The 11,544-nt window shown below is 53.5% G+C and overlaps 1 protein-coding gene across 1 annotated transcript in view; it reads left to right on the top strand.

Annotated features, from left to right (window-relative positions):
• Window positions 1-1,996: 1,996 nt before the first annotated feature.
• GATAD2B (GATA zinc finger domain containing 2B) overlaps window positions 1,997-11,544 on the top strand; it is a 50,413-nt gene continuing 40,865 nt past the window's right edge. The window contains exon 1 of the mRNA XM_072114474.1: window positions 1,997-2,154. The gene's annotated coding sequence lies outside the window, so the exon portion shown is untranslated. The remainder of the gene's footprint in view (window positions 2,155-11,544) is intronic.

Below are 11,544 nucleotides of genomic sequence, written 5' to 3'. Positions count from 1 at the left end.
GAGGAGAGACGGCGCAGTGTGAAGGGGGAGGAGCAGTGTAGGGGGAGGAGTGGTGGTGTAGGGGGAGGAATGGTGGTGTAGGGGGAGGAGGGGTTATGCAGTGTGTAGGGGGAGGAGGGGCGGTGCAGTGTGTAGGGGGAGGAGGGGCGGTGCAGTGTGTAGGGGGAGGAGGGGCGGTGCAGTGTGTAGGGGGAGTGGCGGCGCAGTGCGCAGGGGGAGGAGGGGCGGCCCAATGTATGGTGAAAGAGGGGCGGTGCAGTGTGTAGGGGGAGGAGGGGCACCGCAGTGTGTAGGGGGAGGAGGGGCTATGCAGTGTGTAGGGGGAGGAGGGGCTATGCAGTGTGTAGGGGGAGGAGAGACGGCGCAGTGTGTAGGGGGAGGAGAGACGGCGCAGTGTGTAGGGGGAGGAGAGGCGGCGCAGTGTGTAGGGGGAGAAGGGGCGGCGCAGTGTGTAGGGGGCGGTGCAGTGTGTAGGGGGAGGGGTGGCGCAGTGTATGGTGGGGGAGTGGCGGCGCAGTGTGTAGGGGGAGGAGGGGCGGTGCAGTGTGTAGAGGGAGGAGGGGCGGTGCAGTGTGTAGAGGGAGGAGGGGCGGCCCAATGTATGGTGAAAGAGGGGCGGCGCAGTGTGTAGGGGGAGGAGGGGCGGTGCAGTGTGTAGAGGGAGGAGGGGCGGCGCAGTGTGTAGGGGGAGGAGAGGCTGTGCAGTGTGTAGGGGGAGGAGGGGCGGTGCAGTGCGTAGGGGGAGGAGGGGCAGCGCAGTGCGTAGGGGAGAAGGGACGGCGCAGTGTGTAGGGGGAGGAGAGGTTGTGCAGTGTGTAGGGGGAGGAGAGGCGGCGCAGTGTGTAGGGGGAGGAGAGGCGGCGCAGTGTGTAGGGGGAGGAGAGGCTATGCAGTGTGTAGGGGAGGAGGGGCTATGCAGTGTGTAGGGGAGGAGGGGCTATGCAGTGTGTAGGGGAGGAGGGGCTATGCAGTGTGTAGGGGAGGAGGGGCTATGCAGTGTGTAGAGGGAGGAGAGGCGGTGAAGTTTGTAGGGGGAGGAGGGGCGGCGCAGTGTGTAGGGGGAGGAGGGGCGGTGCAGTGTGTAGGGGGAGGAGGGGCGGCGCTGTGTAAAGGGGTAGGAGGGGCGGCGCAGTGTGTAGGGGGAGGAGGGGCGGCGCAGTGTGTAGGGGGAGGAGGGGCGGCGCAGTGTGTAGGGGGAGGAGCGGTGCAGTGTAGGGGGAGGAGCGGTGCAGTGTAGGGGGAGGAGCGGTGCAGTGTAGGGGGAGGAGCGGTGCAGTGTGTAGGAGGAGGGGCGGTGCAGTGTGTAGGGGGAGGAGGAGGGGCGGTGCAGTGTGTAGGGGGAGGAGGGGCGGTGCAGTGTGTAGGGGGAGGAGGGGCGGTGCAGTGTGTAGGGGGAGGGGGGGCGGTGCAGTGTGTAGGGGGAGGGGCAGTGCAGTGTAGGCTGAGGGGGGAGGAGAGGCGGTGCAGTGTGTAGGGGGAGGAGGGGCGGTGCAGTGTGTAGGGGGAGGAGGGGCGGTGCAGTGTGTAGGGGGAGGAGGGGCGGTGCAGTGTGTAGGGGGGAGGAGGGGCGGTGCAGTGTGTAGGGGGGAGGAGGGGCGGTGCAGTGTGTAGGGGGGGAGGGGCAGTGCAGTGTGTTGGAGGAGGGGAGATGCAGTGTGTAGGGGGAGGGGCTATAAGCCGTCACAGCTGGAGCAGCGGTCACCACTATGAGCAGCCTCACAGCTGGTTGTCGTATCTGATTGGATTGATCGGTTGTCACTCAGTGTCAGTATCCTTATGCAGTCATTCAGTCTAGTATCAGCCAATCCCCTATGTCTCCGCCCATACGAATGTCTTTAGAATTGAGATTCCACCGTGCAGCTGTCATTCACATCGTGCAACCAATCAAAAAAAAAATCTCGTTATTATCAATGTGATTTCTGATTGGTCAGCTGTCATGTCTTTCAGACGTATGTTAGCCGGTTACACGTTACTATTGGTTGTTAATTTAGTCCCACCTCCTTCCGCAGGTTCCCCGCCAGTGACAACCAATTATATTCTGCCGTAGAGCCGGTGGGCGGAGCTTAGCGCATTGGCTTTCGCCCAATCAGAGTCATTGTTTGTGTGTGCCCGGTGTCTGCCGCAGTGAGATCCCGGAGCCGGAGCCAACAGCAGGTGAGGCCGAGGCCTGAGGGCCGCAACATGGCGGAGGGAGGAGAGACACCGGGGAGTGCGGGGGCAGAGGACGAGGCGGAACCGGGGGAGAGACCAGGACCGGGGGAATATACAGGAGGGGGAGGAGAATATACAGGAGGGGATAGAGGAGGAGGAGAATATACAGGAGGGGATAGAGGAGGAGGAGAATATACAGGAGGGGATAGAGGAGGAGGAGAATATACAGGAGGGGATAGAGGAGGAGGAGAATATACAGGAGGGGATAGAGGAGGAGGAGGAGAATATACAGGAGGGGTTAGAGGAGGAGGAGGAGAATATACAGGAGGGGATAGAGGAGGAGAATATACAGGAGGGGATAGAGGAGGAGGAGAATATACAGGAGGGGATAGAGGAGGAGGAGAATATACAGGAGGGGATAGAGGAGGAGGAGAATATACAGGAGGGGATAGAGGAGGAGGAGAATATACAGGAGGGGATAGAGGAGGAGGAGAATATACAGGAGGGGATAGAGGAGGAGGAGGAGAATATACAGGAGGGGATAGAGGAGGAGGAGGAGAATATACAGGAGGGGATAGAGGAGGAGGAGAATATACAGGAGGGGATAGAGGAGGAGGAGGAGAATATACAGGAGGGGATAGAGGAGGAGAATATACAGGAGGGAATAGAGGAGGAGGAGGAGAATATACAGGAGGGGATAGAGGAGGAGGAGGAGAATATACAGGAGGGGATAGAGGAGGAGGAGAATATACAGGAGGGGATAGAGGAGGAGGAGGAGAATATACAGGAGGGGATGGAGGAGGGGGAGGAGAATATACAGGAGGGGATGGAGGAGGAGAATATACAGGAGGGGATAGAGGAGGAGGAGAATATACAGGAGGGGATAGAGGAGGAGGAGAATATACAGGAGAGGATAGAGGAGGAGGAGGAGAATATACAGGAGGGGATAGAGGAGGAGGAGAATATACAGGAGGGGATAGAGGAGGAGGAGAATATACAGGAGGGGATAGAGGAGGAGGAGGAGAATATACAGGAGGGGATAGAGGAGGAGGAGGAGAATATACAGGAGGGGATAGAGGAGGAGGAGGAGAATATACAGGAGGGAATAGAGGAGGAGGAGGAGAATATGCAGGAGGGGATAGAGGAGGAGGAGGAGAATATACAGGAGGGGATAGAGGAGGAGGAGGAGAATATACAGGAGAGGATAGAGGAGGAGGAGGAGAATATACAGGAGGGGATAGAGGAGGAGAATATACAGGAGGGCATAGAGGAGGAGGAGGAGAATATACAGGAGGGGATAGAGGAGGAGGAGGAGAATATACAGGAGGGGATAGAGGAGGAGGAGGAGAATATACAGGAGGGGATAGAGGAGGAGGAGGAGAATATAGAGGAGGGGATAGAGGAGGGGGAGGAGAATATACAGGAGAGGATAGAGGAGGAGGAGGAGAATATACAGGAGGGCATAGAGGAGGAGGAGGAGAATATACAGGAGGGCAAAGAGGAGGAGGAGAATATACAGGAGGGCATAGAGGAGGAGGAGGAGAATATACAGGAGGGGATAGAGGAGGAGGAGAATATACAGGAGGGGATAGAGGAGGAGGAGGAGAATGTACAGGAGGGGATAGAGGAGGCGGAGGAGAATATACAGGAGAGGATAGAGGAGGAGGAGGAGAATATACAGGAGGGCATAGAGGAGGAGGAGGAGAATATACAGGAGGGCATAGAGGAGGAGGAGGAGAATATACAGGAGGGCATAGAGGAGGAGGAGGAGAATATACAGGAGGGCATAGAGGAGGAGGAGGAGAATATACAGGAGGGGATAGAGGAGGAGGAGGAGAATATACAGGAGGGGATAGAGGAGGAGGAGGAGAATATACAGGAGGGGATAGAGGAGGAGGGGAATATACAGGAGGGGATAGAGAAGGAGGAGGAGATTATACAGGAGGGGATAGAGGAGGAGGAGGAGAATATACAGGAGGGGATAGAGGAGGAGGAGGAGGAGAATATACAGGAGGGGATAGAGGAGGAGGAGGAGAATATACAGGAGGGGATAGAGGAGGAGGAGGAGAATATACAGGAGGGGATAGAGGAGGAGAATATACAGGAGGGGATAGAGGAGGAGGAGGAGATTATACAGGAGGGGATAGAGGAGGAGGAGGAGAATATACAGGAGGGGATAGAGGAGGAGGAGGAGAATATACAGGAGGGGATAGAGGAGGGGGAAGAGAATATACAGGAGGGGATAGAGGAGGGGGAGGAGAATATACAGGAGGGGATAGAGGAGGAGGAGGAGAATATACAAGAGGGGATAGAGGAGGAGGAGGAGAATATACAGGAGGGGATAGAGGAGGAGGAGGAGAATATACAGGAGGGGATAGAGGAGGAGAATATACAGGAGGGGATAGAGGAGGAGAATATACAGGAGGGGATAGAGGAGGAGGAGGAGAATATACAGGACGGGATAGAGGAGGAGGAGGAGAATATACAGGAGGGGATAGAGGAGGGGGAGGAGAATATACAGGAGGGGATAGAGGAGGAGGAGGAGAATATACAAGAGGGGATAGAGGAGGAGGAGAATATACAGGAGGGGATAGAGGAGGAGGAGGAGAATATACAGGAGGGGATAGAGGAGGAGGAGGAGAATATACAGGAGGGGTTAGAGGAGGAGAATATACAGGAGGGGATAGAGGAGGAGGAGAATATACAGGAGGGGATAGAGGAGGAGGAGGAGGAGAATATACAGGAGGGGATAGAGGAGGAGGAGAATATACAGGCGGGGATAGAGGAGGAGGAGGGGAATATACAGGAGGAGAATATACAGGAGGGGATAGAGGAGGAGGAGGAGGAGAATATACAGGAGGGGATAGAGGAGGAGGAGGACAATATATAGGAGGGGATAGAGGAGGAGGAGAATATTCAGGAGGGGATAGAGGAGGAGGAGGAGGAGAATATACAGGAGGGGATAGAGGAGGAGGAGAATATTCAGGAGGGGATAGAGGAGGAGGAGGAGGAGAATATACAGGAGGGGATAGAGGAGGAGGAGGAGAATATACAGGAGGGGATAGAGGAGGAGGAGGAAGAGAATATACAGGAGGGGATAGAGGAGGAGGAGGAGAATATACAGGAGGGGATAGAGGAGGAGGAGGAGAATATACAGGAGGGGATAGAGGAGGAGGAGGAGAATATACAGGAGGGGATAGAGAAGGAGGAGAATATACAGGAGGGGATAGAGGAGGAGGAGGAGAATATACAGGAGGGGATAGAGGAGGAGGAGGAGAATATACAGGAGGGGATAGAGGAGGAGGAGGAGAATATACAGGAGGGGATAGAGGAGGAGTAGGAGAATATACAAGAGGGGATAGAGGAGGAGGAGGAGAATATACAGGAGGGGATAGAGGAGGAGGAGGAGAATATACAGGAGGGGATAGAGGAGGAGGAGGAGAATATACAGGAGGGGATAGAGGAGGAGGAGGAGAATATACAGGCGGGGATAGAGGAGGAGGAGAATATAGAGGAGGAGAATTTACAGGAGGGGATAGAGGAGGAGGAGGAGAATATACAAGAGGGGATAGAGGAGGAGGAGGAGAATATACAGGAGGGGATAGAGGAGGAGGAGAATATACAGGAGGGGATAGAGGAGGAGGAGGAGAATATACAGGAGGGGATAGAGGAGGGGATAGAAAAGGAAGAGGAGAATATACAGGAGGGGATAGAGGAGGAGGAGGAGAATATACAGGAGGGGATGGAGGAGGAGAATATACAGGAGGGGATAGAGGAGGAGGAGGAGAATATACAGGAGGGGATAGAGGAGGAGGAGGAGAATATACAGGAGGGGATAGAGGAGGAGGAGGAGAATATACAGGAGGGGATAGAGGAGGAGAAGGAGAATATACAGGAGGGGATAGAGGAGGAGGAAGAGAATATACAGGAGGGGATAGAGGAGGAGGAGGAGAATATACAGGAGGGGATAGAGGAGGAGGAGGAGAATATACAGGAGGGGATAGAGGAGGAGGGGAATATACAGGAGGGGATAGAGAAGGAGGAGGAGATTATACAGGAGGGGATAGAGGAGGAGGAGGAGAATATACAGGAGGGGATAGAGGAGGAGGAGGAGGAGAATATACAGGAGGGGATAGAGGAGGAGGAGGAGAATATACAGGAGGGGATAGAGGAGGAGGAGGAGAATATACAGGAGGGGATAGAGGAGGAGAATATACAGGAGGGGATAGAGGAGGAGGAGGAGATTATACAGGAGGGGATAGAGGAGGAGGAGGAGAATATACAGGAGGGGATAGAGGAGGAGGAGGAGAATATACAGGAGGGGATAGAGGAGGGGGAAGAGAATATACAGGAGGGGATAGAGGAGGGGGAGGAGAATATACAGGAGGGGATAGAGGAGGAGGAGGAGAATATACAAGAGGGGATAGAGGAGGAGGAGGAGAATATACAGGAGGGGATAGAGGAGGAGGAGGAGAATATACAGGAGGGGATAGAGGAGGAGAATATACAGGAGGGGATAGAGGAGGAGAATATACAGGAGGGGATAGAGGAGGAGGAGGAGAATATACAGGACGGGATAGAGGAGGAGGAGGAGAATATACAGGAGGGGATAGAGGAGGGGGAGGAGAATATACAGGAGGGGATAGAGGAGGAGGAGGAGAATATACAAGAGGGGATAGAGGAGGAGGAGAATATACAGGAGGGGATAGAGGAGGAGGAGGAGAATATACAGGAGGGGATAGAGGAGGAGGAGGAGAATATACAGGAGGGGTTAGAGGAGGAGAATATACAGGAGGGGATAGAGGAGGAGGAGAATATACAGGAGGGGATAGAGGAGGAGGAGGAGGAGAATATACAGGAGGGGATAGAGGAGGAGGAGAATATACAGGCGGGGATAGAGGAGGAGGAGGGGAATATACAGGAGGAGAATATACAGGAGGGGATAGAGGAGGAGGAGGAGAATATACAGGAGGGGATAGAGGAGGAGGAGGACAATATATAGGAGGGGATAGAGGAGGAGGAGAATATTCAGGAGGGGATAGAGGAGGAGGAGGAGGAGAATATACAGGAGGGGATAGAGGAGGAGGAGAATATTCAGGAGGGGATAGAGGAGGAGGAGGAGGAGAATATACAGGAGGGGATAGAGGAGGAGGAGGAGAATATACAGGAGGGGATAGAGGAGGAGGAGGAAGAGAATATACAGGAGGGGATAGAGGAGGAGGAGGAGAATATACAGGAGGGGATAGAGGAGGAGGAGGAGAATATACAGGAGGGGATAGAGGAGGAGGAGGAGAATATACAGGAGGGGATAGAGAAGGAGGAGAATATACAGGAGGGGATAGAGGAGGAGGAGGAGAATATACAGGAGGGGATAGAGGAGGAGGAGGAGAATATACAGGAGGGGATAGAGGAGGAGGAGGAGAATATACAGGAGGGGATAGAGGAGGAGGAGGAGAATATACAGGAGGGGATAGAGGAGGAGGAGAATGTACAGGAGGGGATAGAGGAGGAAGAGAATATACAGGAGGGGATAGAGGAGGAGGAGGAGAATATACAGGAGGGGATAGAGGAGGAGGAGGAGAATATGCAGGAGGGGATAGAGGGGGAGGAGAATATACAGGAGGGGATAGAGGAGGAGGAGGAGAATATACAGGAGGGGATAGAGGAGGAGGAGGAGAATATACAGGAGGGGATAGAGGAGGAGGAGGGGAATATACAGGAGGAGAATATACAGGAGGGGATAGAGGAGGAGGAGGAGGAGAATATACAGGAGGGGATAGAGGAGGAGGACAATATATAGGAGGGGATAGAGGAGGAGGAGAATATTCAGGAGGGGATAGAGGAGGAGGAGGAGGAGAATATACAGGAGGGGATAGAGGAGGAGGAGGAGAATATACAGGAGGGGATAGAGGAGGAGGAGGGGAATATACAGGAGGGGATAGAGGAGGAGAATATACAGGAGGGGATAGAGGAGGAGGAGGAGAATATACAGGAGGGGATAGAGGAGGAGGAGGAGGAGAATATACAGGAGGGGATAGAGGAGGAGGAGAATATACAGGAGGGGATAAAGGAGGAGGAGGAGAATATACAGGAGGGGATAGAGGAGGAGAATATACAGGAGGGGATAGAGGAGGAGAATATACAGGAGGGGATAGAGGAGGAGGAGGAGAATATACAGGAGGGGATAGAGGAGGAGGAGGAGAATATACAGGAGGGGATAGAGGAGGAGGAGGAGAATATACAGGAGGGGATAGAGGAGGAGGAGGAGAATATACAGGAGGGGATAGAGGAGGAGGAGGAGAATATACAGGAGGGGATAGAGGAGGAGGAGGAGAATATACAGGAGGGGATAGAGGAGGAGGAGAATATACAGGAGGGGATAGAGGAGGAGGAGAATATACAGGAGGGGATAGAGGAGGAGGAGAATATACAGGAGGGGATAGAGGAGGAGGAGAATATACAGGAGGGGATAGAGGAGGAGGAGGAGGAGAATATACAGGAGGGGATAGAGGAGGAGGAGAATATACAGGAGGGGATAGAGGAGGAGGAGGAGAATATACAGGAGGGGATAGAGGAGGAGGAGGAGAATATACAGGAGGAGGAGGAGAATATACAGGAGGGGATGGAGGAGGAGAATATACAGGAGGGGATAGAGGAGGAGGAGAAGAATATACAGGAGGGGATAGAGGAGGAGGAGAACATACAGGAGGGGATAGAGGAGGAGGAGGAGAATATACAGGAGGGGATAGAGGAGGAGGAGGGAATATACAGGAGGGGATAGAGGAGGAGGAGGAGAATATACAGGAGGGGATAGAGGAGGAGGAGGAGAATATACAGGAGGGGATAGAGGAGGAGAATATACAGGAGGGGATAGAGGAGGAGGAGGGTATATACAGGAGGGGATAGAGGAGGAGGAGGAGAATATACAGGAGGGGATAGAGGAGGAGGAGGAGAATATACAGGAGGGGATAGAGGAGGAGGAGGAGGAGAATATACAGGAGGGGATAGAGGAGGAGGAGGAGAATATACAGGAGGGGATAGAGGAGGAGGAGGAGAATATACAGGAGGGGATAGAGGAGGAGGAGGAGAATATACAGGAGGGGATAGAGGAGGAGGAGGAGAATATACAGGAGGGGATAGAGGAGGAGGAGGAGAATATACAGGAGGGGATAGAGGAGGAGGAGGAGAATATACAGGAGGGGATAGAGGAGGAGGAGGAGAATATACAGGAGGGGATAGAGGAGGAGGAGGAGAATATACAGGAGGGGATAGAGGAGGAGGAGGAGAATATGCAGGAGGGGATAGAGGAGGAGGAGGAGAATATACAGGAGGGGATAGAGGAGGAGGAGGAGAATATACAGGAGGGGATAGAGGAGGAGGAGAATGTACAGGAGGGGATAGAGGAGGAGGAGGAGAATGTACAGGAGGGGATAGAGGAGGAGGAGGAGAATATACAGGAGGGGATAGAGGAGGAGGAGGGGAATATACAGGAGGAGAATATACAGGAGGGGATAGAGGAGGAGGAGGAGAATATACAGGAGGGGATAGAGGAGGAGGAGGAGAATATACAGGAGGGGATAGAGGAGGAGGAGGAGAATATACAGGAGGGGATAGAGGAGGAGGAGAATATACAGGAGGGGATAGAGGAGGAGGAGAATATACAGGAGGGGATTGAGGAGGAGGAGGAGAATATACAGGAGGGGATAGAGGAGGAGGAGGAGAATATACAGGAGGGGATAGAGGAGGAGGAGAATATACAGGAGGGGATAGAGGAGGAGGAGGGGAATATACAGGAGGGGATAGAGGAGGAGAATATACAGGAGGGGATAGAGGAGGAGGAGGAGGAGAATATACAGGAGGGGATAGAGGAGGAGGAGGACAATATATAGGAGGGGATAGAGGAGGAGGAGAATATTCAGGAGAGGATAGAGGAGGAGGAGAATATTCAGGAGGGGATAGAGGAGGCGGAGAATATACAGGAGGGGATAGAGGAGGAGGAGAATATTCAGGAGGGGATAGAGGAGGCGGAGAATATACAGGAGGGGATAGAGGAGGAGGAGGAGAATATACAGGAGAGGATAGAGGAGGAGGAGGAGGAGAATATACAGGAGGGGATAGAGGAGGAGGAGAATATGCAGGAGGGGATAGAGGAGGAGGAGAATATACAGGAGGGGATAGAGGAGGAGGAGGAGAATATACAGGAGGGGATAGAGGAGGAGGAGGAGAATATACAGGAGGGGATAGAGGAGGAGGAGGATAATATACAGGAGGGGATAGAGGAGGAGGAGTATAATATACAGGAGGGGATAGAGGAGGAGGAGGAGAATATACAGGAGGGGATAGAGGAGGAGGAGGAGAATATACAGGAGGGGATAGAGGAGGAGGAGGAGAATATACAGGAGGGGATAGAGGAGGAGGAGAATATACAGGAGGGGATAGAGGAGGAGGAGGAGAATATACAGGAGGGGATAGAGGAGGAGGAGGAGAATATACAGGAGGGGATAGAGGAGGAGGAGAATATACAGGAGGGGATAGAGGAGGAGGAGGATAATATACAGGAGGGGATAGAGGAGGAGGAGGAGAATATACAGGAGGGGATAGAGGAGGAGGAGAATATACAGGAGGGGATAGAGGAGGAGGAGAATATACAGGAGGGGATTGAGGAGGAGGAGGAGGAGGAGGAGAATATACAGGAGGGGATAGAGGAGGAGGAGGAGAATATACAGGAGGGGATAGAGGAGGAGGAGAATATACAGGAGGGGATAGAGGAGGAGGAGGGGAATATAGAGGAGGAGAATATACAGGAGGGGATAGAGGAGGAGGAGGAGAATATACAGGAGGGGATAGAGGAGGAGGAGGAGAATATACAGGAGGGGATAGAGGAGGAGGAGAATATTCAGGAGGGGATAGAGGAGGAGGAGAATATTCAGGAGGGGATAGAGGAGGCGGAGAATATACAGGAGGGGATAGAGGAGGAGGAGGAGAATATACAGGAGAGGATAGAGGAGGAGGAGAATATACAGGAGGGGATAGAGGAGGAGGAGAATATGCAGGAGGGGATAGAGGAGGAGGAGGAGAATATACAGGAGGGGATAGAGGAGGAGGAGGAGAATATACAGGAGGGGATAGAGGAGGAGGAGGATAATATACAGGAGGGGATAGAGGAGGAGGAGGATAATATACAGGAGGGGATAGAGGAGGAGGAGGAGAATATACAGGAGGGGATAGAGGAGGAGGAGGAGAATATACAGGAGGGGATAGAGGAGGAGGAGGAGAATATACAGGAGGGGATAGAGGAGGAGGAGGAGGAGAATATACAGGAGGGGATAGAGGAGGAGGAGGAGGAGAATATACAGGAGGGGATAGAGGAGGAGGAGGAGAATATACAGGAGG

This window comes from Engystomops pustulosus, chromosome 7, assembly GCF_040894005.1.
Source record: "Engystomops pustulosus chromosome 7, aEngPut4.maternal, whole genome shotgun sequence".
NCBI lineage: Eukaryota > Metazoa > Chordata > Amphibia > Anura > Leptodactylidae > Engystomops > Engystomops pustulosus.
The sequence above is the reverse complement of the archived record's forward strand: the minus strand, read 5'-3'. Positions and strand labels throughout refer to the sequence as shown.